This window comes from Condylostylus longicornis, unplaced genomic scaffold (genome assembly GCF_029603195.1).
Source record: "Condylostylus longicornis isolate FDR11 unplaced genomic scaffold, ASM2960319v2 ptg000003l, whole genome shotgun sequence".
NCBI classification, from domain to species: domain Eukaryota; kingdom Metazoa; phylum Arthropoda; class Insecta; order Diptera; family Dolichopodidae; genus Condylostylus; species Condylostylus longicornis.
Window position 1 is genome coordinate 2,781,555 of NW_026577972.1, and position 17,072 is coordinate 2,798,626.

Below are 17,072 nucleotides of genomic sequence, written 5' to 3' on the forward strand. Positions count from 1 at the left end.
AGCTTATTTTTGAATATGGGGGTAGTTGATGTAAAATGTACGTTGAATTCAGTTTCATTTCAATTTATATTGCACATAACAAAAGCATTGTAATTTTTAAGGTTGTCAACAAATGTCTGCATTTCTTACTTAACCGAAAATGCAAAAAACAAAAGTCGTGTAATTAGTAATGGCAATTTTTAAAATTTTTTCGTACTTTTGTAATAAAAAAATAAATCTTGATTTTGTTTGTTGTGCTAAATGAAAAATTTTGAATTGGATAAGTTAATTTGTTTAACAAAATTTAGTTCTACAAATAATTAAATCAAAAACAAGTAAAAACGTTTCACTCGGTATAAACCGATTGAATTATACTATGCACCTTCCGTTATTGTATAGCAATTACTCGGACCTGTGAAATGATTCTATAGAAACTTCACGGACATGTCTGACCTATAATTGGACATCCGACTGCCAAGTTTCATGAATCTGACTATAATTTTTCCAAATATTTAAAATTAGCTTTTGGAGTTGTATGGCACGTACCTGAACCTGTCAAGCAATTCCATCAAAACTCCACAAATATATCTGATCTATAATCGGACACACAACTGCCAAGTTTCATGAATCTGACTTTATTATTTTTCTAAATATTTAGAATAAGCTTTTAGACTTGTATGGGAGCTACTCGAACCTGTCAAGCAATTCCACCAAAACTTCAGATATATATCTGACCTATAACTCGACACACAACTACCAAGTTTCATGAATTTGACTTTATTATTTTTCCAAATATTTAAAATAAGCTTTTGGAGTTGTATGGCAAGTACCCGAACCTGTCAAGCAATTCCATAAAAACTTCAGAAATATATTTGACCTATAATTGAACACATGACTGCCAAGTTTCATGAATCTGACTTTATTATTTTGCCGAATATAAAAAATTTGCTGTTGGAGTTGTATGACAGCCACCCGAACCGGTGCAGCTATCCCATTATAATTTTTGGAGCATGTGTAGAATATAATTGGACACATGTATACAAAATTTTAAATTTATAGCTTTATTAGTTTTTGAAATATTTAAAATAAACTCTTTGAGTTGTATGGCAGCTACCCGAACCCGTTGTCCGAATTAGTCCAAAAACAATAGGGCTCGTGCTTGGCACAAAAGAAAAAACTTGTGAAAGTTTGGTGTCGATTGCGTTTTTCGTTTTTGAGTTATCGTGCGATCGGACGGACGGACGGACGGACGGACAGACGGACATGTCTAAATCGACGCAGAATTTTACGCTGAGCAAGAATATATATATATGTCCATACCGCAGATGACTCCTTCAAGTAGTTACAAATTCCATACCAAAGTTAATATACCCTTCACGAAGTGCAGGGTATAATAATTTGCTGCTACAGCAGCATTCAACCAATTGCATCCAAAAGGTGTATACGGAAGTTGATGTGCAAAAGCTTTTTTTAGCATAAATTGTTAATTTTCCGGTGTGTGATCATCAGATGCAATTGCTGTCGACCAGCATTTAACATTATCGATTATACCTTCTTTAAGCTAACAAGAAAATACATGTTATAGGTAAAGAAAGAATATGAGTAAACTCTACGTCATTTTTGTTTTTCTAAAAAATATAAGTAAAATAAAAAAAATTGAGTTAAATTACCAATAGGTTAAATATCATACGTTCTGTTTCACAAAGTTTACTGTCACGCTATTGCCTAATACGTATAGCTTGAACTTGAGTTCAAGCTATACGTATTAGGCGCTATTGTCATTGAATTGATATTAATTAGGTTCATTCTACACACATGTAAGTACATAATTTTTATAACAGATCGTAGTGGTTGCCCAAATTTAGAACGATAGAATCATCACATTTTTTTATCATTAAATATTTTTTATCAAAAATATAAAAATATAATAATGAATCTATATTAAATATATCTAAAACTTTATTATCTCACAATTTTGGCACACTATACATTCGCACACTCTTTACTATTACAAAATCAAAATTTGGCACGAAAAACTGGGTTATCACGTCGTGATAGCGAGCATCATTAGCCGTTATTGTCGGACCAGCTGCATTTTCGAAGAAGAATGGTTCGATGATGCCTCCAACCGAAAATCCACACCAAACAGTAACACGTTGTGGATGCATTTATTGCTCAACAATTATTTGTGGATTTTCAGAACCACAAGTGCGACAATTTTTCCAATTAACAAAGCTGAAGATGATTATGTTCGAAAAAATTTCGTTATTTACAAAATATTGCTCAAAATTAAAAATGCGTTGTTCTTTTGTGTATCCCTCCATTTTTAATAGCCCTGAACTGTTAGCTGTCACGCTGTATTGACTTAAAATTTAAATCTTGCGTGAAATTCGGGACACCCTTTACTATAGAATTTGTTCAATTCAAAATTCTGTCTATTAATATTTTTGATGAATTTTGTATATTAACAATTTAATTTCAAGTATTTTTTCTCGATTTAAAAATTTCAGGTTAGTATACGGTAGCAATATACAGTAATTTTGAAGTCATGGTATTTCGGAAAAGTATATTTCTATGTAGTTTAAACAAAAACTAAATTTCAAGATTTGTATACTAAAGCAAAGTTTACAACGTTCGAGTCTAATGAAGTTCCAGAAATCGGCGAAAATGATGACAATAACGAAAATGTTGTTTATCTACGAGTTTAGGACAACGGTCATATCCTATGTAATTGGTAAAAATACTCAATAAATTAGGAATTCGAAAATTTCAATGTCTAGGTTTCAAATCCGTATTTAATATCACGATTGAAAAACTCAATCTGGTAAAATAATCAACTTCGTCGTTTTTTTAATAATTAACTGCTACATTAATTAATTATAATTAGCTTTTATAATTCGACTTTAAATAATGATATTAAGGGTCCTTCGTATCAAAGGTTCCTATAAAGGGAGTTCTATTGTGTTTTTGTGTAAATGATATTATAAAATAATATTTTCAAATTTCTTATTTAATTAGCTACCACCTTATTATTTCAGTTTTTTTTTATTTTTCTAAAAATAACTGAAATATTTCAAAATTATTTTTACTTAAAAGAGACACTTTTTTTTATGAACAAATTTACATGATTTTTGTTCCTGTTTTTCGCGGATTTTTTCGATATTGGTTACAAGTATTGGGTACTACAATGGTATCTAATAGCGTGTTTTGGCTAAGGCGAAAAGTAATTTTAGCGATGATTCTTTAATCAATTTCTAGCAAAAATTAACACAAATTTTCCAGAAAATTTCCATTTTTTTTTTAAATTTCAAAAAAAAAAAACAAAAAATTTTGAAAAATTTGGCCAGCTCTATATGGAAAACTATGGAACCAACCAAATTGATTATCAGACCGAAAAAAAAGAGCAATCAATTGTCTGTAAAACAAGCCTCATTGGTTACTCTATGTCGCATGGTCCCGAAGTTATAAGCATTTATTTATGCGAAGGAGAAATCTTTTTCAGCAGGCTGTAGTTCGGAAACTTAAAAGTTCGTTCGGAACCATGCAACATAGAGTTAACGCCGGAAAAGAATATTAATGTACTAAAAATCTAATAAACTAAAATACTGAAAATAAAATATATAGCAATATACGATAAATAATTTACATAAGTGAATAACTCATGATTCTGAATAAGTTATAAATTTCAAATATAATTTTTAAGATACAAAAAATTCATCTCTAGTGTTTATAAAATTTATAAAACGTTTGTTACTTTCCGCAAAAAGAGTGCAAATTTACTATTAATCCGTTTATTTATTTTTGAAAATTTTATACTTCAATTAAAGAAAAAAAATTTAATCGAAATAAAATATCTGGTTTTGTACATTTTTTAAAAAATTAAAAAATATACAAACCGGATACCAGAATTGTAGTAATATGCTACATAATTGCATAATTTAGCAGTTATCAACTTATGAATGGATTGGCCACATTCTAAGGCGCTCAATAACATCGGTTGCACGTCAAGCTTGAGTGGGGTCCTCAAGGAAGAAGAAATGTGGGGAAGCCGAGAGACCTGGAGAAGAAGTGTGAATAAGGAGCTGGAACAATCAGGCACAACGTAGGCAGAAAGAGATTGGCACAAAACAGAGAGAATTGTAGAGGCTATGTCGAAGGCCTATGCTCTCAAGGGGAATAACAAGGAAAAAATATTAGCAGAATTGCTAAAATGTACGCAGTTAGGGATCATTACTGAAGATAACCTAACAGCAAGAATAAAAGGAAAAAATTGAATTTATGAGAATTTAAACTAATTAAAACCTTAAGTCAGCAGACTTGATCAACAAACTAAAACCACAAAATAAGAATAGTTATGCAGTTTGTGCTCAAATATTTGAGAATCGATGGGTTAAAACGTTACTAATGTATATAACTAGAATATTTGTGTGTGTTTATACGTAATATTACTAACATGACTTTGCTTTTTTGTGTTTTTCTTTTTGTTGTCATGTTGGAATTTTGACTCTGATATTAGTTTTAATATCAAAGTTTTAAAGTTTTGGATATTCAAAGGAAATTGTTGGTATTTTCTATAATTATTAATTGTTATAGCTTTATCACACGTAATTCAATTAACTCTACCTTATCTATACTCTTTAAATTGTAGAGTAAGACGATGACGCACCGCAACCTAGGAGATCCATTGTGCCCTCCCTGAGCGCCCATAGGGGTAGTCTAGAACACCCTCAATACGGGCAACTTTTCCAGAGAAAAGTTCACCCAAACTAGTTCTTTCCTTCTCTTATGCTTTACAGACAATAAGTAGGTACATCAGAATCTCTTCCCTTCTTCCCTATAGAAGCTGTAAGATCTGTTAGTAACTTAACCAGTTTACTTAAGTATTCAGCAGTAGTTGCTCAAAAGCTCATTTACTTAATCATGATGTAGCTTTGTCTTAAACGAATTTTTGCATTTTGAATATCAGGTTATTTTGTTATATTGCTTGCTCATGTGGCCAATGTATGTGCGTATAAAAGAAAAATAAGGAAATAAATAAGAAAATAAAAAAGAAAATAATAAATAAAAATAAAGAATTATTCAAATTCTTTTTAAACGATTTTATTTTTCGGTATAGCGAATATTTATTTTAATATTTTGTTTCTTTGATTTTGTTTTCTTGGCAATTAAATAATGAAAACCGATATAGAAAAGAAAATTTTTTATAAAAGACAAGAATTTTGAATAATAATTAAAAATTTGAAATTTTTAAAGTTTTTAAAATTTTTTTTTTTTTGTATTTTTTTTTTCGTATGTAACCGTAATAGTTTGTAAAATTTGTTTACTTATTTTTACCGACCGTATTGTGTAAACAATAGGTAGGTTATGTGATGGCAACAAATTTTGCATATCGAGTTTTCGGTGGGAACGTACTTCTCCATAGTAGGGAAGTGTAAATAAACTATTTTTAGCAACCTGTCGATCTGTCGGTCTGTCGGTCTGTCCGTCTGTCGGTCTGTCGGTCTGTCGGTCTGTCGGTCTGTCGGTCTGTGTGTGCACGCGTGTATCTCAAGTTGGGCTGAACCGATTTTGATGAAATTTTATATGTAAGTTTGTTTCCACCATGGCACGGATCGATCAACTTTTGGTATATATCAGGCCTCGGGAACTGCACTTTTTAGCGGGCCTGTTTTACATTTTTGAACATTTTGAAGAAAGTATTCAACCAATTTACTTGAAATTTTATATATAAGCTCAGCTCGACCGTCCGCAAAAATTCGTATGTTTTACTACGGGCCAAATATACATTTTTCTGTATATAAAGAGAAATAATCAACCGATTTCATTGAAATTTAATATATGAACTCCTCGTATTAAAACAATGAACATATAAATTTTTGGAAAGATCAGGGCTCGAAAACGGATTTGCGGGCCGATTTTACATTTTTCACCATTTTGAAGAAAGTATTCAACCGATTTACTTGAAATTTCATATATAAGCTCTGCTCGATCATACGCAAAAATTCCTAACTTTTGGAAGAAATCAGGCATCAGCAACTGGGCGTTTACTACGGGCCAAATATACATTTTTGTGTATATAAAGAGAAATAATCAACCGATTTCATTGAAATTTAATATATAAATTCCCCGTATTAAAACAATGAACATGTAAATTTTTTGGAAAGATCAGGCATCTGCAATTAGACGTTTACTACGGGCCAAACATACACTTTTGTGTATATAAAGAGAAATAATCAACCGATTTCATTGAAATTTAATATATGAATTCCTCATATTAAAGCAATGAATATATAACTTTTTTGGAAAGATCAGGGCTCGAGAACTGATTTGCGGGCCGATTTTACATTTTTCACCATATCCACAGAACAAATTGATGGAATTTCTTGAAATTTGATATTTGACTTCTGTTTGTTACCCAAACTAACTGGCGAGCATTTCAGGGAATTCGGGTAGCACAAAGCGAAACTCTACTAAGAGCCAAATTTACATTTTTCTAAGTATGTTAACTATAAGCTTACTAATGTCCTAAAAATTGGAAAGAAGTATTTAACAGACATTTTTATAATATTCTGTAACACTTTCATTTAACTAGACAATACACAATGCGGTCGGTTATGTGCTGACCACATCAGATTTTTTTATATATGAAATCATTATATCAAATTTCAATTTTATTAAGATCATTTTATTATGCTATTTTGGAAAGGTGGGCACTTTGGTTTGTCTTTTTAGCACTTTTCCAAAAATTTTTTGAAAAAAAGTGCTTATTAGTTTCACTCTGTCCGTCCGTCCGTCTGTCCATGTGTCTGTATACAAAACTTCTACATTCTTAAAGATAGAAAGCTGAAATTTAACACGTACATAGATCTTTACTAGAAACTTATTTTTGTAGAACAAAATTTTTACTTATCTCCCCCCCTCTAGAAGTTATACCCCCCCAAAGCACTAAATATGGCCTATTTTAACTATTTGTTGCAATGAAACCATAAGCATTTTTGAAATTTTGCAAACGTAGAAAGGCAGTGGTTTGCTTCCCCTACCGCGGTATACTATAGTTAAACTTTAGAAAAACAAAATGGCCGTTTAAATTTACCGTTATCTACGTTATCTCCAGTTTTCCAAATTTTTGATGTTGTTTTTCTTCTAGACCCCAGCCTGTAGAAGCTTGAAATTATAGGGGCTTTTAGACATTAACAAGTGGTTCATTTCCTTAGAAGAAAAGTTTTTTCCATCTCCACCCCCTTTCAAGTTATCGCCTCTTGAAATTTGTAAAATTTGCATTTTTGACACCTTATATTTCTGAAACCGCAAGCTTTTTCAAATTTCTATAAACGCAAAAGGTTAACGGTAAATTCCATGACATTAAAAAATATAATTATTTTTCTTAACTCACACAATTAACCCTTAAAATCGAGCATTATGTTAACCCCTGTTTATATTAATTTTTGCTTTATTTCAAAGACTGCATAAATGGTTCATCCTAAATATATGCAATCCTAGAAATAGTTTCGTTTATGAATGAAAATAATTTTAATAGTGTGGTGGATATACATAGACTGTTTTTAAAAGCAGTATTTTCACTTGTTGAAGGGAAAAGTGCTACAATACAAACCATTGGTTTGACCCAACTTTATTCTTTCTCAGAAGAAAAAGAAAAGCCATAAAAAATTACAAACTCATCCACCACGAATTCGAAAAATATTGTAATATGAAATTTACATCAATATTTTATTACTTCACCCTAATTGCTAAATCGTGCATGTGTTGTGCTTATAATCTATGACATCAGAATTATAATAATACCTAATTGATACACCTAATTGATATCAATTGTCATTGTCATTTATAAGCTGATTTCTGTATTAATACAGTATTCAGCTTATAAATAACTCCGATCTTAGGGAACGTTCCAGCAATTTTTAGAAGTGAAGAAAGCTAATATCTTGCAATTAGCATTGATAAGCTGAATGGTATGTACTTTTATATAACAAATTAGAATCAACTCAATAGATTGGTATTGTAGAATATTATGTAATTGGTAGAGTAGAATATTTTCGAGTCAAAGGAAAAATTGAATAATTTTAATAGTCAATAACTTTGGAGGAAGAAAAGATCGTAAATGATTAGAGATGGTTTCGATAATGATAAAAAAAAAATGCATTTTTAGGAATTTTTTACTAGGGTTATAAAGTTTCTTGCGGCAAGATTAATTTGCGTATGAAATTTTAGTTTCTTAGTTAAATGGAAAAGGAGCTTTGTAAGCAGACGAATGGAACGCGGACGAACATAAATACAAAGTAAAACTAATAAGAAATATAATGACAATTTAATTCATTCAACAATACAATTTTTATTATTGGGCAAGTTAAATCAATGTTCAAAGAAAAAATTTAAAAAAACTTGTTTTGAATTTTGTTCATTTGTTGCTTGGATTTCCAAACGAAGGATTTATTATATAGTTGCATGTATAGAATAGTTAAACTCTTTATTCCGATATATAAACAATAAAATTATAATAATTTAATGTATTCAGCTTACTGAGTTCTACAGGGTGATTCAGTAATCAGTGACACAACATATACCATTATTTAGGGTATTAAAAATTAGTATAAAAATTAATATAGTAAATTCAGAATTAAGAACTATTTAAAATACCAACTGTTGTCATTTCCCTTATCCTTTCTGGAGCGCAAGCTTCTTGGCCAACAAGATCCGTATATTGAATTTCGGCTAGCTTATTTCACTTCTGGAATCCCCGAACAGCTTTAGCAATGAGCATTTGTGACAAAGAGTTGGAAAAAAGTAAAACGATTGGAAATTTGCCATAAAATTTATGTATTTCATTAAAAATCTTAAAATTTTATTTTTCTACCAAAGTAACGGTTTTTAAAAATGTCAACTGCTTTTCAGAGTGACTATTGTGATCAAAAATTATAATAATTGATAATTATAGCACTTAAACTCAATCAAAAATAGGGATAATTTTTGAAGAGAAAACAAAAGGATTTAATACCCCAGGTGGTAACCCAACCACGTTGGAGAATCCACCCTCTTCCGAGGTTGGTTCTACGGATTCTGGGGAGAGCCATTTATTGCATTTGATTGATCCGTTTAGGAGGAACGCGAAGACCCGGCGTTCACCACCTACATCTGATGTACGGATTTTATAAAAGATTAAAACTATAAAAGGTGGACTACCGAACACTCAATCTCCACAAACCAAGAAGGAAATAAACATGAGTAAAGCTCAAGCCAAAAAAAGTGACGATCAGAATGCTGACATACATAAAAAGATCAGCAAACTAGAACAGCTCTGTGAAGCTTTGAAAAACTAGGTTCTTCAACTGAGGACTGAGAATGAGAAGCTAAAGAAAGAGAAACATGGGCAAATTAAAAGCAATATGTCTAATGATGGTAATCATAAAGAAAAAGACGTTGCACACAAAGCAAGCAAAGCAGGTTAGGTCAATCTTAGACGCCTACTCAACAGATGAGGAAGAACTCGCCAGAGAAACAGATTGGATACTAAAGCAAAAGAGGTCCAGTAAAAAAAGAAAAAAAGTGGCGGGTAACGCTGAGAAAGCGGATGTTCCTGATTCTAAAAGTCGAGGCGATGTCACGAAAAACTTTAGGCAGCCTCCAGTAGTCATAAGTAATGTGGTTGATTATAATCAAATAGAGTCAATATTAAAAAATAAGGACATCAATTATAAGGTTAAAATGCTGAGCAACAATCAATTTAAGCTCATTGTAAATTCCGAAATAGATTACAGGAATCTTACCAGGGCCATGAATGGATCTGGACTAGAATGGCATACCTATGAAAACAAACAGACCAGACCAATAAAAGTCATGGTAAGAAATCTTCACCCCAGTTGTAAACCGGAAGACATAAAAGAAGACTTAAGCTCTAGGGGTTACAAGATCTTAGATGTAACCAATAAAATTAAAAAAGTAAAAGAAAATGGGAAAAACATTATGGTGCCTCTACCGCTGTTAATGTTAACATTCTCAAATGAAGAAGAGATGAAAAAAATTTATGAAATCGATTACATAAACAGGATGAAAGTTAGGATAGAGGCACTTCGAAAGGACAGGACCATTCCGCAGTGTAAAAGGTGTCAAAGGTATGGGCATACACAAAAATTTTGCCAGAGAGAACCGAATTGTGTTAAATGTGCAGGCAGGCACTTAACATCAGATTGTAGTAAGCCAAAGAGTGCTGCAGAAAAGTGTTCCAATTGCTTGGAGGCCCACCCGCAAACTATAGGGGTTGCCTTGTAGCTAAGGAACTGCAAAGACGTAGAAAATTGAACAGCAACAACAACCTGAAGAATTCTGAACGGCCACCGAGGAAATTACCTCGAAAGATGTAACATACAGGGACGTTCTCCAAATGAAAACTGATAACGGTGGCACGAGCAATAAAACAAGGGCCAGTGACGTGAGTGTTTTGTATAAAATGCAAAATATGATGCAGAACATGCTAGATATGATGGACAAAATCTCTCAGAGATTGAGTATTTTAGAGAGCGAAGGGAAAAAATCGAATACCAAAAGACCTGGTAAATGATGGCACGAGGTAATTTTAAAATAGCAACATGGAATTGCAAATAAAAAGGACATGCTTGAAGTTTTTCTGCATACACAGAATATAGACGTGTGCCTCGTAACTGAAACACATATGAACTTAAGAAGCAGGATTCGGTTTCCGGGTTATAGAATTTACAACTCGAACCATCCTGGAAATATAGCGAAGGGCGGAACGGCGATAATAATAAAAGAAAATGTGGTGCATTGCGATCTGCACCAGATGCATACCGAGGGAATGCAAATGACAGCGGTTCAGATCACTTCGACTAATCAAAAATTTGGAGTGGCTGCATTGTATTGTCACCCCAGATTTAAAATAACGACAGCAATGTTTCTGAACGTTCTGGACGACCTAGGCGACAGATTTATATTGGGGGTTGACTTTAACGCCAAGCACACTGATTGGGATTCGAGGCATACAGGCATACTTCAACAAGAGGAAGAGAACTGAGGACAGCAATTGGCTGCTCGGGGTGCCTTTTTCACTCTACTGTGAAGCCAACGTATTAGCCAATTGATGTTAATAAGTATCCAGATTAAATAGATTTCTTTATAACAAAGTGGATTGCGAAAAACTTCATTGAGGTACATGAAAACTATGATCTGAACTCCGATCATTCGGTGGTTATTCTTAAACTTAACGAAAATATTGTAATAAAAAGAGCGAAACCTCTGCTGACAAATGGAACTACAGATTGGTGAAGATTTCGTTTAGAGAATGATCGACAGATGGATCTAAGGAAAAGAATAAGAACAACCCAGTAGATAAAATTATTCAAAATGCGGCATGGAGTAGTTTGAAAATTAATGCTATTAGAAGAGTGGGCGTTAACTATCCTCCACACATACTCGCAAAAGTAAGACAAAGCAGGGGGACGAGGAAGAGGTGGCAGCAAACGCGTGATCCTACCGATAAGGCTAGATATCTAAATTTGACGGCGTGTGAGAAAACCAATTACTCACACAAAGAAAATGAAGCAACCTATCAAACATCTTGCTCCTATTAAAAACAAAGATGGAACATGGGCAAAAACTGACAGAGACAAGGCAAATGCGTTTGCTGATCATTTGGCCGATATATTCTGTTCGCATAACAGCCAAGGCTTGCATGACAATGAGGAATCTGCTTTTGTTGGGGTTAGGGTGACTATTCCAAATTTTCAAGGAAAGAGATGTCATAGAGGAAATCAGAACTCTTAAATCTACAAGGCCCCGGGCTTTGACCTAATAACGGCCGATATTTAGAAAAAGTTACCCAAAAGGGGTATAACGATGCTTACGCGCCTAATAAATGCGTGTATAAGGTTTAGTTACGTGCCTGATATTTGGAAAGTTGCAGAGATAATTATGCTGCACAAACCTGGCAAACCTATAAACAAGGCGACTCCTTATAGACCAATCTTATTGTTAACGATAATTTCAAAACTGCTAGAGAAACTTTTATTGAGAAGACTTGAATCAATAATTGAAAGTAAAAAGTTAATCCCGAATCATCAATTTGGTTTTCGAAAAAATCACTCAATCTTCGATCAGATTCATCGGATAACTGACCTAATAGAAAATTCACTGGAAGAAAAATCACTATGTTCTATCAATTTTGGGACGTAGCCCAGGCCTTTGATAAGATTTGGCATTGTAGATTAATAAAAAAACTTAGACAATTATTATCAAGGCAGTATGTTAACGTGCTTTTCCTTTAAAAAAAAAGCAAAAATTTGTTTTTTGTTTTTTTGTTTTGTTCGAATGCTTGGTCTTCCAAAAGTACATAAAAAAACTTAATCAAAATATGTTACTTTTAAGCCCTTTATTAGCCCTTTCAGGAACTCTTCACATGAAGCTTCCATCATTTTTGGAAGGGAAGTTATAAGTAACAAAGCTTGAGTAAGTGGAAATTTCGTGGAAATTCTTTAAAATCCCTGTTCTAAACAAAAAGCCTGTTCAAAACAAAAATTTTACTCATTTTTAATTCGCTTAATGATGGTATATGTTATATCACTGATTGCCGATTCACTCTGTATTTATATGTAGATACAGAATTATCCTGTGTGTTAACAGAAAATTAAATTCACCTGAACGATTTAGGTTAGGAGGCTAAGGTCATAAATATTTTTAATATTATTTATGTACATATGTTACATATGATCATATTCATTATTTTGCAAAGGATCTAAAAAATAACAATATAGAAAATAAGATTGCTTTTACTAAAAGTTCTTTAAATGAAACATGTACGAGTATGTATATCCCAACAATTTTGTTGAAAAATAATATTTTAATATTAACATAAAGAAAAAAAATGAAATTGGGTCCAACTAATGGTTTGTAAAGCACAACTTTTCTCTTCAACAAGTGGAAATATTGCTGTTAAAAGCTATAACCCCTATAATCTATTCCATTATTGAAATTACTTTTTCTAACCAATATCTTTTTGCTTTTGTAGAATTAAATTTTTTTTTTAAATTTTCGTTATCATTAATAGCCAAAAAAGAGCATTTCTTAGATTTGAGGATTTGAGCTATAACTTTTGAAGGTGGGAAATGATAAAAATTTTAAAGATGGGAAATAATTTTCTTTAATAAGTAAAGATCTATTTATATGTATACAAATAAAACTTCAACTTTCTATCTTAAGCAGATAATTTATCAACAGGATAGACAGGTGAATGGATGGACAGACATGCGTACGGAGGGATGGACAGAGCGCATAAGAAATCATAAAAATTTACATTAGAAAAAAGTGCTTTACTCTTGCGATTATTTGAGCTTTTTCTAAATATCTTTTTAAATTAAAAAGCCATTAAAAAACCAGTTAATTAAAATTTTTAATTAGTAAATATTTGCGCGTTTGATCATGAATTTTTATTATTATGCCAATTTTTTATTGTTTGAAAGAAAAACTATAATCAAATGTTCAAAAATGATTTACGGTATAAAAAAAATCACTACTAATTTATATTAACAACAACGAAAGATAAGGTGTTCTTTTTTATAATAATTTAAGGAACCATAGAAAACATAAAAGCAAAAAAAAAATGTTTCTTTACATTTTCACTTTTTTTAGCAGCGCTTTCGGTGTGTTATTTTTAGAAAATAAATGAGAGGACTTTTCGTTTCTCTTTTAAATTTCTGCTTTTTTTTATTCATTTTTTTTTTCTTTTTCTAGGTATACATAAAATTGAAATATATAAGAAGCTGTCAAGTAAACGAATGACGAATACCTTAATTAATAAATAATAAATATGAAAATACAGTTTTTTCAAGAAGTTCCAAATGTAGATTTAGGTTATATTGACTCATTACAGAAATTTGTTGATTTTTAAAGACAAAAAATAAAAAAGAGATGTCTTTTTACGGCTTTCATATTAAGTGGGAAGAAGAAAAAGAAATTGGAGATAATAGGCTCGATATTTAGTCGAGAAAATTAAAAACACTTTGTTACCAAATTGGAATATGGAATTGTATTATTCTTTAGCATTCTTCATGTGAGAGGTGTTGGGATATTGGTATTTTTAATGCCAAATTCGACACAACGGATCTTTCTTTTGCATGTAATTTGTTAAAGATTACGTCAAGTGAGCTTTTGACGCAATTTGCGTTTTTAAAGTGCACTGATGAATTTTTGAAAAAAGCGTCGTTAATGTTTCATTTTTGACGCGTAAAATTGATAAAAAAGGGGTAAAAATTTAATTCCTTTGTGGTGTAATTGTGTTTAATATCGAAATTTTGGTATTGAAATATTCATGTTTTTTTCCCTAGCTTTAATATTAAGACTGACTTTGTTTTGTTAGATTTTTCAGGATGATATAACTTAATTAAATATCTACATTATGTCGTTATATGTTAAATAAAACAAGAAAGTTCATTTTTTAGCACTTTTCCAAAAATTTTTAGGACACTGTTTTTGTTTGCAAAACTTCTACACCCTTAAAGATAGAAAGCTGTGATACGTACATAGATCTTTGCTAGAAACTTATTTCCATAAAACAAAATTTTTACCTATCTTTCCCCTCAATGAAACAAGGCAGTAACTTGCTTTCCCTAGCTACTATAGTTAAACATTAGAAAAACAAAATGGCCGTTCAAATTAGCCGTTATCTAAAGTCCTTTTTTTCCAAATTTTTGATTTCGTTTTTCTTCTAGACCCCAGCTTTTAGAATCTTGAAATTTTAGCAGCTTTTAGACATTAACATTTAGATAACTTAGTTCATTTTGTTAGAAGAAAATTGTTTTCAATCTCCACCCCTTCTCAAGTTATCGCCTCTTGAAATTTGTAAAATTTGAATTTTTGATACTTTATATTTCCGAAACAGCAAGCTTTTTCATATTTCTATAAAGGCAAAAAGCTAACGGTAAATTGCATGACATTAAAAAATATAATTATTTTTTTTTAACTCACACAATTAACCCTTAAAATAGAGCATTATGTTAACCCCACTTTATATTAGTTTTTGCTTTAATCCTAAATATATGCAATCCTAGAAATAGTTGTGTATATGAATGAAAATAATTTTAATAGTGTGATAGGTATACATAGACTGTATTTAAAAGCAGAATTTTCACTTGTTAGTGGGAAAAGTGGTACAATACAAACCATTGGTTTGACCCAACTTTATTTTAGTTCAACTATCTTTGAACTACAAAATTTTTAAAGTTTGTCATAAAAGGGCATTGTATTTTGTCTAAGTTAGTATATTTTACTCTAGAGATGCTGCTGATGTCGAAACTACAGTTCAATTACCGAGTCGATGTGCATGGGTGAATAATGTAAATTGACAAACATTTTACATATATCTATGACACCGAAAATATTATGTTACTGTCTAATATTGTTTCATCTAATATCAGAGACAATATTTATATCCAATGAGTACTTAGTTATATTTCGATGGAAATAATATGATTGGACGGGACTTGTATGTTTTTGGGAATTGATTTTTTAAATAATTAAAATTATTTTCTAATTTAAGAATAACTTTGTTAAAATCATAATATCATATACGTATATATAAATAAATATTAAAACAAAACAATTATTTATTCTTTAAAATACTAATTCATATTCAGTAATAAAATTTAATAAATTTATTAAATGAAGTTAACAGAGAATGATGCAGGTCGGTTCTAATAAGAGTGTAAATTGACTGATCCGGCGGAACCACAATGGCCTCCGTTTAATCGCTTCAACCTAACCTAAAGTAAACTAATACATGACGAATATAAAACCTGATATTAAAATTTCTGTAATTAGAATTTATACTTAAGATTAATTTTATTAGTATTTAAAATTTTTGTATTTTGAATATCACCCAAATCTTTTTCATTAATTTTTATGACGAAAATGGGGAATTTAAATCTAGTATGAATTTTTATATACATTTTTATGCATTTAATACTTTTTTCGGTATATCTATATAAAAAACCAAAAAAAGAGATTATTTTTTGCTGGAATAAAATAGTTTAATTTTGAGTTATAATTTATAAATCTAAATTTTTGAAAGTATTTGGCAAATACTTTTGAAAATTTATATTTATAAAGTTTATATTGTTTTAACGTCATTATTTTAATACGCCATTGTTTTCCAATATATACGGTACTAAGCATAGTGAAAAAAAGATTTGATGTGATCAGCACATAACAAATCGCAATGTATATTGCCTTTTAGTGAAAATGTTATAGAATATTGTGAAAATGTATTTTTCACACTTCCTTTCAATTTTAAGGAAACTAGCAAGCTTTTAGCTAACATATCTAGATAAGTGTAAATTTGACTGTTAGTAAGCTTTCGCTTTGTGCCACCCGAATTCCCTGAAAAGTTCACCAGTTAGTTCCGTTAACAACCAAAACTGAAATATCAAATTTCAAGAAATTCCATCAGTGAATTCCGTAGATATAGTAAAAAATATAAAATCGGTTCAGAGTTTAGTTTCCGAGCCCTGATCTTTCATTAATAAATTCATAGTTTTAACATCCCGAGTTTAAATATTAAATTTTAAAGAAGTTGGCTGTAATTTCTCTTTATATATACGCAAACAATTCAAATAATTGCAAATTCACATTCAAAATATAAAATGTTTTGTTTGCTTGTGGCAAATTAAAGAAAAAGTGATTTATTTTTTTTGGAGCTTGTTAAGTGAAGAACTTATTATTTACTACAATTTTTATTTAATTAAATCAATATTTTAGTGATCTAAGATAATTATTCTTTTTTATGTAATACTATAATAATTTTGAATTAATCCTAATAGTTGAGCCTGTTACAAAAAAAATAAAAAGTAATTTTTAACCCTATCACCTATTTACTTTTCTTGTCTTCCGGTTTTGAAATTTAAAACTTTCATTTTTGCAAAATTTATTGCATTGCATCTATATTACAAATTTAAATTTTATTCAGCTATAAAATTATAATATAGCTGAATGCATTTAAATTAATGCTATGCTTTTGCAACCAATTTATAAATGGTTTTTTTTAAATTTATAAATGGTAATTGATTTATATATTA